The sequence below is a fragment of the Ovis aries genome, chromosome 1, assembly GCF_016772045.2.
Source record: "Ovis aries strain OAR_USU_Benz2616 breed Rambouillet chromosome 1, ARS-UI_Ramb_v3.0, whole genome shotgun sequence".
NCBI classification, from domain to species: Eukaryota; Metazoa; Chordata; class Mammalia; order Artiodactyla; family Bovidae; genus Ovis; species Ovis aries.
The window spans coordinates 4479813-4499039 of record NC_056054.1 but is presented as its reverse complement, the minus strand read 5'-3'; the positions used below and the strand labels follow the sequence as shown (position 1 = coordinate 4499039).

Genomic DNA, 19227 nt, shown 5'->3' with positions numbered 1-19227 from the left:
TGTCCTCCTGCAGGCCAGTATCAGACTGGACATCTGCTCGCGGCCAGCTGCTGCCCGCCCCTTCCTTATCTGGCCTGTTGTCCAGGACGTGAGGCCCGGGGGCTGCGGGGGTGTCCGCTGTCACTGTCACCGTCCCTGAGGGCTGAATTTTGCCCTGTCATCCAGCACCGGGAAAGTCATCCGTGGAGACAAAGCCACCAGTGGTTCCTTTTGCAAACCGACCCGTAAAGCTCTAATTGGTGCTGAGATCTGGATTTCCACTCTTCCTGGGTTTCTAAAGGGGAGTCAGAGGTGTCATTCGGTTTCTTACAGAGACGATCGTGGAAAATGTGTCCACTCTTCCTCTCTTCCTGTTCCGTCTTCTGTAAGAACAATCCCAAGGTCTCCACCTATTTCCAGAGAGTTCCTGATCGCCGTGGGAATAGGGTGATGTTTGGGAAAGCATTATGGTTTCCAGGGCAATGTGTGTCCGGGAAGGGGCTGGGAAGTGTGGCTGGGAACGGGTGTCGTAGGAGGGACCACACTGCAGAGGAAGCTGCCGCACCCGATAAAGGGCTTTGTTGGGTTTCTTCTGATGCTACGAGGTGGTTCTCTCCAGCCCCACAGCTATCCAGACTGCACTCTCACCTCTCCCCCAGGATGACAGGGCCACAGGAGACTCGAGACCTGGAGGTGGGCACCAGACTTGGAGAAGCTCCCTGCCCTGTCCCTGGGGCCTCGGGTACCAGGGATGCTCCTCTAGAGTGTCTGTGGGGTCTATGGGGAGAAGGCAGATCGTGTTTGCCAGTAGAGGGGGTCCAGGAACACTGATTTGGGGTCAAACCATTTTGAACTGGTTTGAGTTCAAGTGAATGCATTTGCAAAAATGTGACAGGCAGTCTTGTTATAGAAATAAACATGGGGAAAGTCTAGTAGCTCAGGGACCACCCGGCAGACAAGCTCAGCTGACAATAGAGCCTCGATTCACTTCCTGATTGGCGCCTCCCGTTCTGAGCTGGAGGAGTGGCTTACAATATTCTACTGAGTAAATTTATTCATCGCAAGCCGAAAACAATCATATGGCTTCTTTACAAGCACACATGTCAGGTGGAATGCCCAAGTTGAAAGGGAGTTATTTTTGGCCTAGTATTCAAAGGAGGGCCCTCCAGTGTGTGCATGTATTCAATCACTGAGCTCCTTCTCAGGGACGCTGAAACCGACTGGGATGGCAACCCGGCACCGCTCGTCCTGGGCATGTGGATGGCAAGCAGCTCTCCTTTTCTCAATCCCCCTCAACACTGAGACCCCTTGCAGCTGTGTTCTGAGTGCTTGCTTTATGGTCATCTTCTCTGAGGAGTCAGCGCTCAGCCCAGCACAGAACCATTTCCAAATTTCCATCTTCTCTTGCATTCACTTGTGTGGGATGTAGCCTCCAGCATGTTGAAGCTGAACTCGGCACCTTTCACACACTAGAAGCCTCTGGCTCAGAGCTCAGCGTTCAGCATTCTCCTTGCTCAAGCCTCTCCATCTCTGGTCCTATGCTCACCAAGGACCACGGCATTGCCACACACCTTCCTCCCTTATCTGGGTTCAGGCTCCGCCTCCAGCTCCCTCAGTCTCTACCACTGATTCCTTTGATTCCAGTTCAGGAATGTCCCCTGGCCCAGCCTGTGGTCCCCTCTCCTGGAGCCACAGCCCATTCTTTGCCTTGAGGCTTCTGGGTGTGGAGTGAGCCCATCAACTCTGTGCAGCGGAGGATGGCCCAGTCCACCTGGACACCTGAGGGTTGTCACTGGCCAGGTGAGACCTCAAGGTAAAGAGGACCTTTCTCCCTGGCCTTGCAAAAATGAAGGGCTTTTCTCTTCTATTGTATTTGCTCACAGAGGAGGCCTGAGGACTTGAACTTGTACCCCTCCATCCCTGAATCCTGCCCTTCCAGGCCTTGGTGAAGCCGTTGCTTAAATTAGGAGGACGTGGGCCACAGCTTCGACTTCTGCAGCAGCCGTCCAAGAGGGCCACGGGCCCAGATGACCCACCTGCTGGAGGCTGAAAGGCTCACAGGAAGATGACCGATGATACTGTGGCCCAGCCATTGCAGGACAGCCTCTGATCCTCACGCTGGACGGTCCCACCAGGGACATTTATCCCAACACTGGGCAGCTTTAGACACTGCAGAGAAGGGATTGGGGACACAGGAGACCCTGGGGTCCCCTGAATGTGTCAAGGTGCTGAGGAAAGAAGTTGAGGAGGAAGCCTGCCGGGCAGGGAGGCAGGGCTGTGGGAGAGGTGGGTGCCTCACATGGGCTTGCCATCCCATCAGGGCTCTGAGGATGGTGCTGGGGCAGGCCTGCTTCGTGGGGTGAACCAGGGCAGGTAGTCACTTCTTGCTGTGAGGAACTCTGGCTCCGCTTCCGTCCACCATCTCTGCCTGGATGTCTGACTTCCGGGGGTCTGGAGGAGCAGGTGGCTCTGGGCCCCCAGGGCTCACCCACCACCAGCTCGGTACTAACTGCTCCCCCAGGTGAGCTTTTTAGGTCAGGGAAGACAGTCAAGTTTGAAAAGGGCAGAGAAAAGAAGATCTCATCCTCTTGATGTGAGAACCGTGATGGAGGCAAGGAAAGGCATGTGATGAAGATGCAAGGTAACTGGGTGGGTGAATGGTTGGGTGGATGGGTGTGTGGATGGGTGTGTGGCTGGGTGGGTGAATGGGTGGGTGGCTGGGTGGGTGAATAGATGGAACAGGTACCACCAGCTCCATGAGGCTGGCTGTGGTGGGGTTATCTTGAGAACTCTGCTTTGGGAACTCATTGTGGCAGCAGTGTATACAACAGTACAGAAGGAGACGGAGAGGAGGGAGGGGGACTTGGAACCCTATTTCCATATCCCAGATTCATAATATACCATGTACACCCCATGATGGCAAATGTGTGAATGGAAACTAGAGAATGAGCCAGGAAGGCATTCTGAAGGAATAAAGTGACTGATGGTGACCGCAGCCATGAAATTAAAAGACATTTGCTCCTTGGAAGGAAAGCTCTGTCAAATCTAGACAACATATTAAAAAGCAGAGATAGCAGTTTGCCAACAAAAGTCCTATAGTCAAAGCTATGATTTTTTCCAGTAGTCATGTACGGATGTGAGAGTTGGACCATAAAGAAATCTGAGCACCAAAGAACTGATGCTTTCAAACTGTGGTGCTAGAGAAGACTCTTGAGAGTCCCTTAGATAAAGGAGATCCAACCAGTCAATACCAAAGGAAATCAACTCTGAATATTCATTGGAAGGTCTATTGCTGAAGCTGAAGCTCTAATCCTTTGGCCACCTGACGTGAAGGGCTAACTCCCTGGAAAAGACCCTGATGCTGGGAAAGATTGAAGGCAGGAGGAGAAGGGGACAGCAGGAGATGAGATGGTTGGATGGCATCACCGACCTGATGGACTTGAGTCTGAGCAAGCTCCGGGAGCCGGTGATGGACAGGGAGGCCTGGCGAGCTGCAGCCCACGGGGTCACAGAGAGTCGGACAGGAGTTAGCGACGGAATAGCAACGACACTTGGTCAGCAAAGCGGAAAGACGAAGCAGGGAGGGTCTGAGCAACTCAGCAAAGGCGACTCCAGGGTTCCAGCTCTGGGACGGGGGCTGCCACTAACCAGAATAGGGTGATCCAGACGAGAAGCAGGTTTGGGGAAAATGAAAGAGTGTGAGTTCAGACATGCTGAACTTAGTAAACACCTTCTTGTAAAAGTATCGCATGTTCTACAAAGTGATCTAAGGCGGTTAACAAAAAACTACATGCCCCGCAAGCAAAGGAGGTTAGGAAGCCGGGACTACTGGGAGACAGGATGAAGCTTGCAAGGCTTCTGGAAGTCAGCCTAGGCGCTTTTCCTGGCTTGTCAATAGTCAGAACAAAGGGGAGACCCCTCCACCCCACAGGGTTTGCGAGAGGAAGAGGGGAACTGTTCATGCTTGGAACAGCCTTGGATGGGCAGAGAGAGCCTATGCATGTTCCCCTTCCTAATGTTAAACTTTCCTTGTTTTTTTAATACATGTATTATCCACCTGACAGAGGGTTAGATTCCTGAGGGGAGGGGCTGTGTCTCATTGCAAATTCTTTCTGCCCCACCCACAGCTTTAGCGTGCAGTCACCCTTCACTGCATGGAGTAGCTGAGACTGGCGGATCACTGTAGAAATGACCTGGCGCCCTTAGGTCTGATCCTTTCTTGCACATCTGCTTCTGACATGAAAAGGGAGTCCCTGCCGTGATGAGAACTCAACAGCAGTTCAGCTCTAGAGCTGGTCCATACCGTCGTCTTCTCCCCCAGTGCAGGCGTGCGAGGCTTGGCATGTTGCTGGAGACAGAAACACGTGGGTATTATGTGGGCAGAGCAAGGATTTGTAAAGTCTGCCGAAGGTTTCATAGTGTGAAATAATTCCTCACTTTATTTGCTTAAGCTTTCCCTTAGCAGTGAGCACCCAAAGCCATGCTTAACTTACTAACCTATTTGCTTATCCTGTAATGTGATTTCCAGTCCTAAAGCTTCCTAGGATTCATGCTGAAAGTTTCCGAGGTAAACACACCCTGCGTCATCCTTTCAAAACTGACCACTGGGGTATCAGCTAGTGGATGTGATGTGCATTTTATTATGATTACTCTCACTATCCATGTGAGTCTTTTATCATTGAAAATTAGTAAATTGTTGAGTGAAAAAGATTTACAGGCCCTTAAAAATGCACCTGGTTCAATAAGGACCTACTGTAAAGCACAGGGAACTCTGTTCAATATTATATGGCAGCCTGGATGGGAGAGGAGTTTGGGGGAGAATGGATACATGGATATGTTGGCTGAGTTGCTGCTCACCTGAAACTGTCACAATATTGTTTGTTAACTGGCTATACACCAATACCAAGGAAAAAGCTAAAAAAAAAAATGCACCCAGTTCTATTTTTAGGTTACTTAAAGACTGATTTCTGAATAGTGAATACCTGCAATAATTACCTATGCTTTCCAAAATTTTGAGGGGGATATAACTTTTGCTGGGAAGTCAGGGGAACTGTATTTAACCAGATCTCTCCTGTGCATAGAAACGGAGATTCATTTGCCCCCTCCCACCCAGAAATGAGGCCTGGGTGTTACTACTTGCTCAGCAATGTCCAGTGTGACCTTTGATCTTTGGGGCCATTGCTTATTTTATGGTTTATTCAATTCAAAGTATCAGACAACTGTTAAGTGCTGACTCAGGGAAGAAAGCTAGAGCAGAACGGCCTCTGCTGCCCAGCCACCCTCCTTAACAAGCCTCTCGAGGGATACAAATATTTGCACAGCAACTGCACCTTCTAAGGTTATGGGCTCAAGGGAAATTATCCTTCTGAGTGCCTGAGCTGCTCAGGGGTTCCAGAAACCTGCCTGGGAAGGTCGACGTGGACAGTCTCTCCTGTTTGACTGGCCTGAAGTTGCTCTGAACACACCAGAGCAAACACAGAAAAATATCCTGGTCTCCATGAGAAGCATGTGGATCTGTGTTCCTCCTGGAATAACTGAGAGAAGATCTCTGGGGTGAGTTGTTGCAAATGGATTCCTTGTGTTGTGTGTCTGTGTGTGTGTGTGTGTGTGTGTGTGTTAAATGAGGTGCTTCTCCTTTGACCCAAGTTGACTGTATATCTAATCTTAAGGGAGAAGCAGACATCCTAGAGTTTCAAGATCTAGGAGGCTACTCACAAGTCCACTAGGGTGGCAGAAGGAGCTGAGAATAAGAACTGTTGGAAACAGAGAAGAAAGGAACCGAAATAAGCCCAGGAGATGGCTTCATCTTCCTGCTGTCTCCTTTAAGAGGGACGGAGAGTGGATCCAAGGACAGAGGTATGGAATTACAAACCTTGGGAGCCTTGTAGAGTCCCCTCAATATGGAGATGAGAGAGGTGGGTTCCCATCAAGCCCTGCCTAGGACCAGAGCAGGGAACAGACCTTAGTGAGTGTCGGCGAGGACAAGGCCGTGCGTTCCTGAAGCCCCTCGGAGGTCATTTCCCTTGACCCTGCCAGAGCCATCCAGACTCCTGGTGCCCACAGGAGAGAAGGTTAGAAGAGGGAGCCGGATCTAGGACTTGCCAGGGTTGTCACGGCACTTTCCCTGTTGCAGTTGTTGATTGCTCAAAATAATCCTTCAGGGGAGAGTGTGATTTGTGATTGAGGAAGCCAGGCAGGGAGGTTAAGAAACTTGCCCCAGGCTAGCTAGTTTGCGAATAGAAGCCAGGATTTAAATCCAGGCTGAATCCAAAGCCAGCTGGCTTTCAAGGCCTGCCTTGTTGGAGTGCCTCCGAGAGGCTGACCTGCAGCCTTGAGCAGGATGGCTAGTGGGGTGGCGCTGGGGCCCATCAGGGAGAGGGGGGATGGGGGCTTGATTTGGGGACAGGAAGTAGAAGGAAGAGCACCAACACTGGGTAACTATGTACAAACAGAAATTTAACGTCTCAGTTAATTTCTACAAATGCCCTTCAAGGACCAGAATATTCCTATTTTGCAGGCACAGAAGTAGGTGTCTTGCCTAAGTTCACATGACCAGTAGGTCATGGATCTGGGAACTATGTTCAGGAAAATCTGATTCCAAAATCCCTGCTTTTTAAAAAAATTTAATTGAAATATAGTTGATTTATAATATTGTGTTAGTTACAGCAAAGTGATTCATTTACACACACACACACATATTTATACAGATATATATATGTCTGGAGGTCATGCCTGTGATTTCAGCCTTTGGAGAAAACTAGGAAAAGAAAGTTGAAGCCAAAGACAATTGACACAGAGAAGGAGGGGGAAGAGGACAGTGCCGATCTGATAGGAAGAAGGGGCGGTCCCTAGAGACCCCAGCGGGGCAGGCAGCTGTGGCTAGTAACTGCATTTAGGAGGCACTGCCTCTCTAACTCTCAGGAAGAATTTGGAGAAACAGAAAATGGGGTTGATAACGACTTCTGAATGTTGTTTCCTTCTGGGGCTCTCCTGACCCATTTAGCACTTTAGATTATCTGGGGACTTGTCTGCAGTAAATACTGTAGTAGCTCAGTGGTAAAGAATCTGCCTGCAGTGCAGGAGACCCAGGATGGGTCCCTGGGCTGGGAAGACCCCCTGGAGAAGGGGATGTCAGCCCGCTCTAGCATTCTTGCCTGGAGAATCCCCACAGACAGAGGAGCCTGGCGGGCTGTAGTCCATGGGGCCGTAAAGAGTTGGACACGTACACACGTGTGTACATATGTGCATATGTGTGTGCATCCATATATGTACACTCTCTTCCATTATAGGTTATGACACAGCCCCCTTGTTTTGTTGTTTCTGCTCAGTGTTGCAGTGTGGCTGTGACTTTCTCCAGCAACAGACAGGAGTCCCCACTCCAGGGACTGGCCCGCCCTTCAAGCTGAGGATGGTTTGTCCTACTCCTTGTCTCTGGCGGGGGCGGGGTCTCCCTGGCTGCTCTGGGGGGTGCTCAGTGGTGAACAGGGGAGTCCAATGAGAGTCCTAAAAACAAATTGAGGGCGGCCTCTATCCAGGCTGTACTTGGACGTCTGTCCTCAGAGTGACTCCTGGTTGTGAGACTGGTGTGAGATTTAGAAAAGCATGGGAACTGTCACGTCATATAAATTGTCACGCCTTTGAGGGGACCATGAGAGATTTTCTTGCTGAAGGCTCATGATCTGTGTTACAAGGCAGGCACTGCCTATCCAGCAGGCTATATCTCACGAAATCTTGGGAGTCCAGAGGAAAGGGCACCTTCTTCAATTTAATTTCTAGTGAAATCTAGTTGTACAATGTTGTGTAAGTTTCAGTTCAGTTCAGTCGTTCAGCCGTGTCCAACTCTGGCGACCCCATGGACTGCAGCACGCCAGGCCTCCCTGTCCATCACCAACTCCCGGAGCTTGCTCAAACTCATGTCCATTGAGTCAGTGATGCCATCCAACCATCTCATCCTCTGTCATCCCCTTCTCCTCCCGCCTTCAATCTTTCCCAGCATCAGGGTCTTTTCCAATGAGTCAGTTCTTTGCATCAGGTGGCCAAAGTACTGGAGTTTCAGCTTCAGCATCAGATCTTCCAGTGAATATTCAGGACTGATGTTAGTTTAACATCCAGTGTTAGTTTCAAGCATACAGCAAAATGATTCTGCTATATACGTGTGTGTGTGTGTGTGTGTATTCCTTCTTTTAGATTCTTCTCCATTACAAAAGATATTGAGTTTAGTTCCCTGTGCTATCCAGTAGGTCCTTGCTGGTTATCTATTTTAAGTATCTAAGTGTGTATAAGCTAATCCCCAGTCCTTAATTTATCTCCCCCTTTCCATTTTGGTAGCTGGGAGTCTGCTTTCTGTCTGGGAGTTTGTCTCTGGTTAGTAACTAAGTTCACTTGCGTCCCTTCTTAGATTCCACGCATAAGAAGTCTGGGAAGAGCGTCTTTTAAAGCCACAGAGCCAGGGACCACGTGCACTGTTCGTTTCTCCAGCTGCTGGAATGTCATGGGTTCTTGGGCTCAAGTTCCCAGCCCAGAGCAACTTGGAAAGCTGTAGGTCGACCAAGCAGAGAGGTGGACTGGAGCCTCGGAGTGTAGAGGAGGGGAAGGGAGGGCAGAGTGTCAGTGTAGACAGCAAGGCCTGGGGCCCTCCCCAGGGGGTGGCCACAGTGCTGGGCTCCTGTAGGGGCGGGTGGTCCGTGCAGAGCACTGGAAGCCTCAAGGCCAGAGGAGATTCGGGTAGACACCCAGGCTCCAGGGGCCCGGGCCCCAGGAAGGTGGAACCACCGGAGACGAGCCTGTGTTCAGCCAGAGACTTGGACCCTGAGGGCCAACTGTCTGTTCTCTCGCATGAAAGCAAGGGCTTCGCTTCTTCTCTGGGTCCACCTTAGGAGTCTAGATGACAAGCCATCTTTCTTTGGAACTTCATGAATGATGCAAATTGTCCCATGCTGTTTCTGTGAGGATATCAAACTTCGGAAGGTAGATGATGGAAGATGGTTTGAATTATCTGTTTGTTTGTTTTTTCTAGCACTTACTGTTTTTTTGGCTAATATCAGATGTTCATTTCTTACTTGAAGCTGAAGGTCTCTGGCTTTAACTGACGTTTCACTGGACACTCTCAGGTGTCAAAATGAAACAGAATTAACCTTTCTGTCCTATTCACACATTATAATTACTACCACATTCCAAGAGTTTATGTACACTGCTGGGTGACTACTCCAAGAAGGTCTGAAGCAGATGGTTGAAAAAATACATTCTGCCTCAGATCTGTCAGCTGGCCAGTATTTTCCCATTACGGGTAGTAATGACATGTGCCACTATTAAAGCTAACCTGACCTTTTAAAGGAAGGCCCAATCAAATGTCACTTCCAGGATTCCAAAATGGCCTTGTAAAAACGCGTTCTCACACCGCAAGTGATCTTAGGAGAAGCCATTTCCCAAGAAAAGCCAACTCAAGATCCCATGAAACTTTGGTGGGGTTGAGTTTCCTCTATCAGATTACGCCCTGAGCTTCCAAGGGGATTACAGATTACAAAGCAAAGGGAAGGCCTTTTCTTAGTTGGAAGAAAAACAAATAAAATATGTAAGATGTTTATATTTCCAACAGCTCAAGTATGTATATACACACGCATCCCCCACACCACCAAGAATATGAAGTTTTCATGAGCGCCTGCAGCTCTGTCTGCTTTCTGCACGCCAGCCTTTAGCATAAAAAGCTGGTTGCATCTACAGCAGTGCAGCAGTTCAGCACTGGGGAAGCACAAAGGCCCCTGAAGTCTCCCTGCTTCCTTGAAGCCCCTCCCTGCTCCCTGGGAATGACCGTGGCCTCTTTCTGTGCCCCACCCCCCGCCCTCTAGAAGGGTCCTCTCCGGCTCTTCCTCACTTTCCTGCCCCAGAAACGCATTATTGACTGCTGGATACACCATGTGGTGGGTATACCACGTGAATGCAGGTGTGTCTAGGAAAACAAAACAAGAAGATGCTTTCCAAAGCAGTGGTCTCAACCGTCCTCAGAAGACAATGACCCTGATGGACATTTGCATCACAGGCTCAGCTTCGCAGGGTGGTCTCGGGTCCACCGTGCTCTTCCAGTCCTCACTGAAGTCTGAGCTCTCAAGGATTCTGAGACCAGTTGTCTTCAGTGTTGACTCTGAAGGGAAATGGGACTTCAATCTGTGGACCCCAGGACATGAGGACTAGGGGCCTGTTTCCTAAAACTTCTCTCCGATGGATTTGTGGCTTCCCTCTTAGCTCAGTCGGTAAAGAATCCGCCTGCAATGCGGGAGACCTGGGTTCAATCCCTGGGTTGGGAAGATTCCCTGGAGAAGGAAATGGCAACCCACTCCAGTAATCTTGCCTGGAGAATCCCATGAACAGAGAAGCCTGGTGGGTTATATATAGTCCATGGGGTCGCGAAGAGTCGGGATAAACCACCCCCACCACCATGGGTTTGGGAGTTGCTGGCAGTCCACCCCCTGCCCACCATCTTCCCCTGGAATTCTGGACCCTGGGTGGCATTACTTCCTCCCACCCTCCATCCTCTATAGGACTGATCCTCCCTCCTGCCTCCCACCTCTCTGGTTGTTCTGTTCTGCCGATGCTCTGGCTAGTGGGAGCCTATGTTTCCTCTTTCCCCAGTCAAAACAGGTTTCATCCAGATGAGGAAAGCCATCTACAGCCTTCCCCCTGCCTGCTCTACCAGCTCCAGCAGAATTCAGCACCATCCCCACCTTGTACTCTGCTTTGAGTCACAAGAACATCAGTGATTTGAATGCACTTAAATGCTAGGTACTTAAAAGATCGAATGTGGGGGGTGGGTGGGAGGGAGGGAGGTTCCAGAGGGAGGGGATGTACGTGTGCTGTGTGCTGTGCTCAGCTGCTCAGTCCTGTCCGGCTCTTTGCAACCCTATGGACTGTGGCCCGCCAGGCTCCTGTGTCCATGGGATTCTCCAGGCAAGAACACTGGAGTGGGTTGCCATGCCCTCCTCCAGGGGATCTTCCCAAGTGGATTCTTTACCAACTGAGCTACCGGGGAAGCCCAGATATAGGTATCAGTTCAGTTCAGTCGCTCAGTCGTGTCTGACTCTTTGTGACCCCATGAACCGAGGCACACCAGGCCTCCCTGTCCATCACCAACTCCCGGAGTCCACCCAAACCCATATCCATTGAGTCAGTGATGCCATCGAACCATCTCATCCTCTGTTGTCCCTTTCTCCTCCTGCCCCCAATACCTCCCAGCATCAGGGTCTTTTCCAATGAGTCAACTCTTCATATCAGGTGGCCAAAGTATTGGAGTTTCAGCTTCAAAATCAGTCCTTCCAATAAACACCCAGGACTGATCTCCTTTATGATGGACTGGTTGGATCTCCTTGCAGTCCAAGGGACTCTCAAGAGTCTTCTCCAACACCACAGTTCAAAAGCGTCAATTCTTCTGTGCTCAGCTTTCCTTATAGTCCAACTCTCACATCCATACATGACTACTGGAAAAAGCATAGCCTTGACTAGACAGACCTTTCTTGGCAAAGTAATGTCTCTGCTTTTGAATATACTGTCTAGGTTGGTCATAACTTTCTTTCCAAGGAGTAAGTGTCTTTTAATTTCATGGCTGCAATCACCATCTGCAGTGATTTTGGAGCCCAGAAAAATAAAGTCAGCCATTGTTTCCACTGTTTCCCCATCTATTTCCCATGAAGTGATGGGACCAGATGCCATGATCTTTGTTTTCTGAATGTTGAGCTTTAAGCCAACTTTTTCCCCTCTCCTCTTTCACTTTCATCAAGAATCTCTTTAGTTCTTCTTCACTTTCTGCCATAAGGGTGGTGTCATCTGCATATCTGAGGTTACTGATATTTCTCCTGGCAATCTTGATTCCAGCTTGTGTTTCTTCCAGTCCAGCATTTCTCATGATGTACTCTGCATATAAGTTAAATAAGCAGGGTGACAATATACAGCCTTGATGTACTCCTTTTCCTGTTTGGAACCAGTTTATTGTTCCATGTCCAGTTTTAACTGTTGTTTCCTGACCTGCATATAGGTTTCTCAAGAGGCAGGTCAGGTGGTCTGATATTACCATCTCTTTCAGAATTTTCCACAGTTTATTGTGATCCACACAGTCAAAGGCTTTGTCATAGTCAATAAAGCAGAAATAGATGTTTTTCTGGAACTCTCTTGCTTTTTCCATGATCCAGCGGATGTTGGCAATTTGATCTCTGGTTCCTCTGCCTTTTCTAAAACCAGCTTGAACATCTGGAAGTTCACGGTTCACGTATTGCTGAAGCCTGGCTTATAGGTATACGGATGGCTAATTCATGCTGCTGTACAGCAGAAACGAACACAACATTCTAAAGCAAATATATTCAAATTTAAAACATTTTTAAAAATTTAGGTATTCATCTTGTCACACTAGGCAGTGATTATCTTGAGGGCATCGAATTTTGTAACATTTTATATCTTGCCTAGTGAGCATATGATTATAATATTTTCTTGGCCTTTATTTGGTGAATAAATGAAGGAATGGGTCAGGTGTGCGTGACTGAACCTCATCACCACCTCTCAAAAACATGGGGCCGTTTCTGTCTCATCAGTTACAGGTGTAACAACACTCAGACCCTTGGGTTCTTCTTCTGATGAAATGAAATCACAGGGACGCAATCTTGCAAGCTAAATACTCAGAAAATGTCAGCTCCCTCCTCCTGCTTTTTTTTTTTCAGCATCTCAGTCTTTATATACAGCATTTCACTATCAGCTGTGGCTGAGCATCTTACCTGTAGGAGAGGGATGATGTCCTCTGCATCTTGGCCTCAAACTCTCCAGCAAGGACTCCAAGCAGAATTTCGGGTGCATGAGGAAGCAGGTGGTTTTTCTGAGCCAGCTCCAGCTCTTTCCTCGGGGGCAGCGGGAGCAGGAGGGAGGCTCCCCCCCTTGTCATTCTGTGAGCCTCACTTCTCAAGTTTCCACGCTGGAGTCTGGGCCACCATGAGCCTCTGTCCAGTTGCCCAGGGGCTGAGCCTCATCCCGGGTCTGCCTCTCCCCTCCATGGGTTGGGCTATGACCGTGACCATGGCCTGGAACCGTGGAGGTGAGGTCCAGTAGGTCATTGCCACCCCCAGAGCCCTCTAGGGCTTGACCTCCACAGGGTCAAGCACAGATAGCACCCTTCATGCTCACCTGCCAGACACAGCACCCGCTGGTGCAAACAAGATCCATCGCGTCCTTGGGACAGGCCGGGGCAAAGGAGCAGGTGTCTTTAGCCACACTGAGAAATGACATTTGTACACATATACACACACAGCACACACACCTGGAACAAACATCATATAAAAAAGCACACAAGATGTATCCTGATATTTTCAATTATTTTTGTTCCACCCTGGGCTAGTTTAGTTTGTTTTGGTTTTTTTATGTCAGTCCTGGCTCTCTTCATTGATTTCATATCAATTTAGGTTAGTGGCTGAGCTTTGTTTGCAAAACAATGTCTTAGGCAATTACCTCCAGGCCCAGAGGAAGACATTCAGCCCAGCTTGATGGGCACGAGGTGAGGGTTCACAGGTGGCTGGGTTCATGCCAAGGTGGCCACAGGGGGCTGGGACTAGACTGAGACAAGAAAGATTCCCAATAGAAAGGCACAATATTTAAAGAGGCGCCCACCGTCCATGCCTGAGGGCGTCTCTTTAAATTCTGCACCCCAGCCACCTCACTCAGCTCACCTAGCCCAGCCCTCTTCCCTACGTAGTAAAGAAAGTGAAGTGAAAGTGTTAGTCATTCAGTTGAGTCTGACTCTTTGCGATCCCATGGACTATTAGTTCGCCAGGCTCCTCTGACCATGGCATTCTCCAGACAAGAATACTGGAGTGGGTTGCCATGCCTGTCTGCAGGGCGATTGTCCTGACCCAGGGATCACATCCAGGTCTACTGCAATGCAGGCAGATTCTTTACCATCTGAGCCACCAGGGAAACCCTGCATGGTAGAGCCAGCCCATTTTGCAGATGAAAACTCTGTGACCGAGGGACAGAGACTGTGATAGGGGCCACAGCAGCTGAGGCAGTACACCAGCCCAGACCTGGTGGACCTGAGACAGAGCTGCTCCCAGCGGTGGCCCAGCCCTGCGGGGAAGGTGAGGCCCACGCACTCCTGGCAGGACAGTCAGCTTAGGCAGAGACTCAGCCTATGTGAAACCAAAGGGAACAGCTTCTGAACAACGCAGTGGCATGAAATAGAGGCTCCTGATGAGCCGATTAAGTTTCTGAGGATGGGATGGGGCGTCTTGGTTTGGCGGTTTCCTAGACCACACATGCTATTCCACAACCTCAGGCTGGGCTGGCTTAGCCTTTCCTGCTTATGACTGGGCCCCTTCCCAGTTGCCGGGAGCCGGGGCGGGTGTGCAGAGGAGGGGAGCCTCTGCAGCAGGGATGCAGCCAGTGTCCACGGAGGATGCTCTTCCTGGTGACACAGCACGTGCCTCCTGGGCTTAGCTGTTTCCCAGGTTAGTGAGTCTCAGAGGAGAGGCTGCAGGAGGCGTGGGAGGTCCACTGGGCCTCCTGTCCCCGTGGCTGCTTCTCTGCCAGGTGGCCCTCTCCCCCTGGGTCTCCTCTCCAGTCTCAGTCCCTCTTCCTTCCTGGCCTCCTTTCATCCTGCTGCAGACAAGCCTCAGATTCCATCTCAGGAAGCTTCCCTTCCCACGTGTCAACACTTGCCCCCAGCTGGGATGCTGTGGTCCCTGTGAGTCAAGGTGGAGTATGTCTGCCTGGGACAGATGCTGGCTGATGGTGGCTAAAAGGGCCTAAACTTTCATCTGATGCGTGGGGTACCGGACTTTGATGAGCTCCCACGGGAATCAGGACTTAATCACAAAGTCAAGACACAGTTCTCCTCATTCAGTCCGTCGGTTTCCCCAAGTAAGAACTGGAGATGCTAATGTAGGTGGTGGTGGTTGTTTTTCAGTCGCTAAGTCATGTCTGACTCTTTGCAACCTTGTAGACAGACTGTAGCCCACCAGGCTTCCCTGTCCACACTACCTCTGAGAGTTTGCTCAGATTCATCTTCATTGAGTCGGTGATGCTATCTAACCATCACTTCCTCTGTTGTCCCCTTCTCCTCCTGCCCTCTATCTATCATCAGGGTCTTTTCCAATGAGTCGGCTCTTCGCATCAGGTGGCCAAAGTATTGGACTTCAGCTTAAGCATCGGTCCTTCCAGTGAATATTCAGAGTTGATTTCCCTTAGGATTGACTGGTTCGATCTTGCAGAGTGGACACCTTCCACAATTCCCATCCTAGCCTAGTGTTACAGGGAAAGCAGGTTTGCAAGAAATATTTGTTGAAATATTAAACAGCCCACGTAAAAACCAGTCCAATTAAGAAAGTCCAGTGGTAATTGGGAAAGTTGGTACAGAGGAGTCTGCAGAGAAACTTAAGCTCAAGAGGAGAGGGTCTGTTTGCTTCGGTTTAGTGGTCAAGTTTTAGAGAGAACAGAACCTTGATCCAACTCCTGGTCAATTGCTGAAACCTTAGTTTCCTCATCTGTGAAATGGGGACAATACAGCATTGGCCTCCAAGGTGAGTTTTGAAGATTTAATGAAGGAGTGAGTGCAAGACCCGTTCATAATGACAAAGGTTGGCAGCTAGTTCTGAAACTTGGGCTCAAGTGTGTCCTTGGGCGAAGGTGGCCAGCCACTCTCACATTCCCTTACTGAGTCAGAAACAGAGCTGGCCAGGGCTCCCTGTTGAGGACCCTTCCTTCCCTGGAGGGTAGCTCTTGAAGACCAGGCAGTGGGCTATGGACCAGTGACCTTCTCTGAAGGTCAACCCATTCTGACTCTGCCAGTGGCCAGGGCCAGACCTTGACAGCTTGAAGATCTAGGTAGGGGTTCTAACACCAGAACTGCTTTTTTTTTTTTTTTCCCCCCTGACTCTAGAATTTTTAACCCTTTACAATCCAAGGTGGTCTTTAAAGATTGGAAAGATGTGCTTCTTCATATAATTTCTGTTCAGGGAGCCATAAATGAAAATCAGACACATTTTCTCTTTCTTTTTTTTTTAAAGTTCATTTTATTTAATATAATTGAGTTACAATGCTGTGTTCATTTGTACTATATAGCAAAATGATTCAGTTATACATATATTCTTTTTCGTATTCTTTTCCATTCTGGTTTATCACAGGATATTGAATATAGTACCCTGCACTATACAGCAGGCCCTTGTATATCCATTCTGCATCTAATAAGTTTTAGTTTATTCAAACTCTGTCTTGATCTCCCTTGATTACCGGTGTCATTCTTGCTTTGGGGGAACAATTTGGAAAATACAGAAAGTGAACACATGTCCATATACACAGCACAGATACACATACACATAGACATCAGCTACGGCCTTCCATTAACGAGAGGAAGATGCTGCTGATATCTTGTCTTACTGAAATCTGGCTTCCTGGGTAGCTTAGTTGGTAAAGAATCTGCCTGCAGTGCAGGAGACCCTAGTTTGATTCCCGGGTTGGAAAGATCTAGAGAAGGGATAGGCTACCCACTCCAGTATTCTTGGGCTTCCCCTGTGACTCAGCTAGTAAAGAATCTGCCTGCAATGAGGGAGACCTGGGTTTGATCCCTGGGTTGGGAAGATCTCCTGGAGAAGGGAAAGGCTCCCCACATACCCCACTGTATGTGACCCATGGGGTAACAAAGAATCACACATGACAGGGTGACGTTCACTTTCACTGCAATCTGTCTTGTTAATACATTTTCCTGATGCAAATAAGACTCCTATGTCTTAATTTTTCATCTTTTTTTGTTGTTTAAAATTGCAACATTAACTTTTTATTGTGATCTTAAAGGTGTTTCATAAACAAACTAAAGGCTAGACAACAGACCACTGGCTATTTGCATCCTGGTCTATTTACCCTGCTCCCTGATGTTGGACACATAGATCGAATTTAAAATCTTAAATACTGACATGGTTGATGTTAGGTGGTGGTGGTGGTTGTTTAGTCACTAGGTCATGTCAGACTCTTCTGCGATCCCGTGGACTGTAGCCCGCCAGGCTGCTCTGTCCATGGGATTTCCCAGGCAAGAATACTGGAGTGAGGTGCCACTTCCTTCTCATAACATTAGGAGTATACTTTATATCAAATTCTCCTAATATATTCCTTGAAAAACATTTAATTAGGTCTGATGGTGCTAATAAGGGAGAAATAGTAAATTTGCAATCCTTCCAGGGAAAATGCTTGTTCACACGGCCTGTGTCATCTGACAGTATATGGTGGCTTCCTGGACTCTTCTGGTATTTGCTGTAGAGTTTCCACATCAAACTGTGTAAAGCTGTGAACTCTTAATGACAACCACAGTCCAGCACCGTAGGTTGCTCTGTTAATCCTTGTAATAGCCCTATAAGATGCGTGTGGTTATCACTTTCATAGATGAGCAAAGAGAAGATCAGAGACACCTGACAACTCACCCCAAGTTGCAAAGCTGGTGAGTGGAAGTAAACTCACAGAGCGGCTCATACACCCCCAGGGAAATCACCTGGAGAGGAAAGGACGTGGAGCTTGTTGTATTCATCTAATCATCTCATTTGATGAGGGATCCAGGAAGGGGAAAATGAAGATGTGTTCATAGTTTTGTTTATGGGGCTTGGTAAGAACAAAGATGCGCGTTTTTCCTAGCTTTTAGGCACTCACTCATTCTTCTTGACAATGACTCATTTTGTTGTTCATTTGATGGATGGTTCGGCTCCCTCCAGGTACCAGGCTGGGAACAGAGTGGGGAGGGAAGTAGACTTCCAGGGACTCGTGGAGGGGCAGACATTGGATCATGTCACACTCGGGGGTGTGCACCCCCAGACACACACACAGAAACACACACACTATACTAGGGATTGCTGTTCTAGGAAACAAAATCCTTCCTGAGGACTTCCGGAAGAGTTTCCTGGGAAAGAAATATGTGCTGAAACCTAAGGGAAGAGCAGGAATGAGCCAGACGAGAATGAAGAGGTCACTCCAGCAGCAGCAGCGTGCGTGGAGCCTATAGCCAGAAGAGCTGGGTCAGCAAGCCACAGCCAACGGACCAATCTGCTCCCTGCCCCCCGGCTTGTGACAATAAAGTTTTATTGGAACACAGCCTCATCCATGTGCTCATGTATTGTCTGTGGCTGCTTTTGTGCTAGAACAGCAAAGTTGAATCGTTATAACAGAGACCCTGTGGGCCACTGGGATGGAAATGTTTATTATCTGGCTCTTTACAGACAAAGCTTGAGGAATCAGCTCTGGGAACGTGGGACAATGTGGCGAGGACCTGGGGATCGAGGGGCTGCGATGGGGCCGCAGCAGAGGAGGGAACCTCAAAGGCCACCCCAGGGAGTCTGGTCCTTTCCTGAGCCCAAGAGGAAGACGGGGAAGGTTTTGAGCAGACCAGAAGGGGATTAGATTAATGATTTTAAAAGACTGTACTTTTCACATAATAGTCACTCTACGCTTGCTCTTTTTGATTTATAACAGTTGTGTAATGAGCATATATATACACACACACACACGTATATATAGATAGATATATAAATTTTGTTCTGTACCTCTGAGAAACCCTGAATAATAAGTGAGTAATTTCATCCATGGCCACATATATGTACATAGATATATAAATTTGTTCTGAATCTCTGGAGAATCCTGACCAATACGTGAGTATTTTCATCCGTGGCCATATATATATGTCCATAGACATATAAATTTGTTCTGTATCTCTGGAGAACCTTGCCTAATACGTATTTTCATCCCTAGCCACCTTCTTCAGCTGACTCTCTGCATTATTATTTTCTTAATGCTTTCTCTTAAATTGGCTGACTTGCTTGTGTCTGTTATAAAAGGAACTTGGTACCCCTGCTCGAAACTGAACACTATCACTGGCCCCAGATGAAAGCTAAGGACTTCGTCCCCTTTGGGCGTCACGCTAGGGCTCAGCCTTGGGGGCCTGATGGCTTTCTCTGGTGAACGGGGTGGTAAGCGAGCCCTGGGTTTTCGGGGCAGACGAGCAACAGTGATAGACGTGAAGGCAGTCAAGTTCCGCCAAGTTCGGCAGTCAAGTTCTGCTTTATGATTTGATGCCTCTGTTCGCCCCCCGACCTGTAGACACAGTGCAGATCCCCCCTCCCCTACCTGCCGTGAGCTGACCCTCAAGGATGGAGGTCAGGAGAAGGACAGGCAGTGGTTCCTGAACTTCCTTTTAAGACAAATCACAGGAGAGTGGGCTAGAAAGATGGTCTGTGGGACTCCCATCCTCAG

General features: G+C 48.7%; 1 long non-coding RNA gene across 2 annotated transcripts; it reads left to right on the top strand.

Moving 5' to 3' along the window:
• The first annotated feature begins 489 nt into the window (after positions 1-489).
• LOC105609224 (uncharacterized) lies at positions 490-18078 on the top strand. Of its 2 annotated transcripts, XR_006058914.2 has the most exons (5): positions 521-2620; positions 4107-5532; positions 5649-5835; positions 7308-7390; positions 8378-18078. It is a non-coding gene; the product is annotated as an uncharacterized LOC105609224 (long non-coding RNA). The 2 variants fall into 2 exon arrangements; XR_006058912.2 differs by lacking the exon at positions 7308-7390 and having other exon boundaries at positions 490-2620.
• Positions 18079-19227: the final 1149 nt, after the last annotated feature.